Source organism: Nicotiana tomentosiformis, chromosome 4, assembly GCF_000390325.3.
Source record: "Nicotiana tomentosiformis chromosome 4, ASM39032v3, whole genome shotgun sequence".
NCBI classification, from domain to species: Eukaryota; Viridiplantae; Streptophyta; class Magnoliopsida; order Solanales; family Solanaceae; genus Nicotiana; species Nicotiana tomentosiformis.
Window position 1 is genome coordinate 62,793,089 of NC_090815.1, and position 2,912 is coordinate 62,796,000.

Below are 2,912 nucleotides of genomic sequence, written 5' to 3' on the forward strand. Positions count from 1 at the left end.
CAACGGAGCTAACGAAACTGACAGAACTCCATTCCGGAGTCGGCTTCACATACTTCCAACTACAGTCAAAATCCTGTGACTTAAGCTTCCGTTTTAGGGACCAACTGTCCCAAAACACTCTGAAACCAAAAACAAGACCTCCCGACAAGTCACGTAAGCAAAAACAGATACGGGGAAAACAGTAAATAGGGGATCGGGGCTAATATATTCAAAACGACCGGCCAGGTCATTACATCCTCCCCCTCTTAAAATAATCGTTCATCCTCGAATGAGCATAAAGACATACCTGAAGTGGTGAAAAGATGATAATAACGGCTACGCATATCATGCTCGGTCTCCCAAGTCGCCTCCTCGACCGACTGACCCCTCCACTGAACCTTCACAGAAGCAATATTCTTCGACCTCAGCTTTCGAACCTGCCTATCTAAGATCGCCACCGGCTCCTTAATATAAGATAAACCCTTGTCCAACTAGACTGAGCTGCAATCCAACAGGATCGCCGTGATACTTCCGGAGCATAGAAACATGAAATACTGGATGAACTCCTACTAGACTGGGAGGCAAGGCAAGCTCATAAGCAACTTCACCAACACGTCGCAATACCTCAAATGGACCGATAAACCTCAGGCTCAGCTTGCCCTTCTTTCCGAACCTCATAACACCCTTCATGGGTGACACTCAGAGCAAGACTCGCTCTCCAACCATGAATGTAACATCGCGAACCTTTCGGTCCGCATAACTCTTCTGTCAGGATTGGGCTGTCCGTAGTCTATCCTGAATCACCCTAACCTTCTCCAGAGCATCCTGAACCAAGTCTGTACCCAATAATCTAGCCTCGCCTGGCTCGAACCAACCCACTGGAAACCTACACCGCCTACCATACATAGCCTCATACGGTGCCATCTGAATGCTCGACTGGTAACTGTTGTTGTAAGAAACTCCGCTAGAGGCAAGAACTGATCCCACGAACCCCCAAACTCTATCACACACGGACGGAGCATATCCTCTAATATCTGAATAGTCTACTCGGACTGTCCGTCCATCTGAGGGTGAAATTTTATGCTCAACTCTACTCGAGTACCCAACTCATGTTGTACGGCCCTCCAGAACCGTGATGTAAACTGCGTACCCCTGTTAGAAATGATAAAAACCGGTCGGTACGCCATGAAGCCTAACGATCTCACAGATATACACTCGAGCCAGCTGCTCGGAAGAATAGGTAGTCATCACAGGAATGAAATGAGCTGACTTGGTCAGCCGATCCACAATCACCCAAACTGTATCAAACTTTCGCTGAGTCTGTGGAAGCCCAACAACTAAATCCATAGTGATCCGCTCCCATTTCCACTCTGGAATCTCTAACTTCTGAAGCAACCCACCTGGTCGCTGATGCTCATACTTCACCTCCTGGCAATTTAGGCACCGAGCTACATACTCCACTATGTCCTTCTTCATTCTTCTCCACCAGTAATGCTGTCTCAAGTCCTGATACATCTTTGCGGCACCCGGATGAATAGAATACCGCAAACTGTGAGCCTCCTGGAGAATCAACTCACACAAACCATCTACATTGGGCACACATAGCCTGCCCTGCATCCTCAATGCACCATCATTCCCAATAGTGACCTTCTTAGCATCACCGTGCTGGACCGTGTCCTTAAAGGCAAGTAGATGGGGGTCATCATACTGACACTCCCTGATACGATCATAAAGAGAAGACCGAGAGACCACACAAGCCAATACTCGACTCGGCTCAGAAACATCCAATCTAACAAATTGGCTAGCTAATGCATGGACATCCAATGCTAATGGCCTCACTGTTGCTGGAAGATATGTTAAGCTCCCCAAACTCTCCGCCCGGCGACTCAAGGCATCGGCCACCATATTGGCCTTCCCGGGATGGTACAAAATGGTGATATCATAGTCCTTAAGAAGCTCTAACCACCTCTGTTGACGCAAGTTAAGATCCTTCTGTTTGAACAGATGCTGCAAACTCTGATGATCAGTGTAAATCTCACAATGGACCCCATGCAAATAGTGCCGCCAAATCTTGAAGGCATGAACAATAGCTGCTAACTCAAGGTCGTGGACATGATAGTTCTTCTCATGGGGCTTCAACTGGCGCGAAGCATAAGCAATCACTCTACCCTCCTGCATCAGAACACACCCAATGCCGATCCGAGAGGCATCACCATACACTGTGTAAGAACCAGAAGCTGATGGTAGAACTAGAACTGGAGTCATGGTCAAAGCAGTCTTGAGCTTCTAAAAGCTCTCCTCGTACTCCTCCGACCACTTGAAATGAGCACCCTTCTGGGTCAATTTAGTCAAGGGCGATGCAATAGATGAGAAACCCTTCACAAAATAACGGTAATAGCCTGCCAACCAAAGAAAGCTCCGAATCTCCATGGCTGAGGATGGTCTGGGCCAACTCTACACCGCCTCTATCTTCTTCGGATCCACCTAAATACCATCACTGGACACCACATGCCCGAAGAACGCCACTGAACTGAGCCATAACTCACACTTGGAGTACTTTATATAAAGCTTCTCCTCCCTCAATCGCTGTAACACAATCCTCAGATGCTGAGCATTGCTCTTCCTGGCTACGAGAGTACACCAGGATGTCATCAATGAATACAATAATGAATGAGTTGAGATAAGGCTGAAACACACTGTTCATCAAATGCATGAACGTTGCTGGGACATTGATCAGCCCAAAAGACATCACAAGGAACTCATAATGGCCGTATCGGGTCCTGAAAGCTGTCTGAAGAATATCTAAGTCCCGAATCTTAAGCTGATGATACCCTGACCTCAAATCAATCTTGGAGAACACCATCGCTCCTTGAAGATGGTCAAAAATATCATCAATACGAAGCAAAGGATACTTGTTCTTGATTGTGACCTTG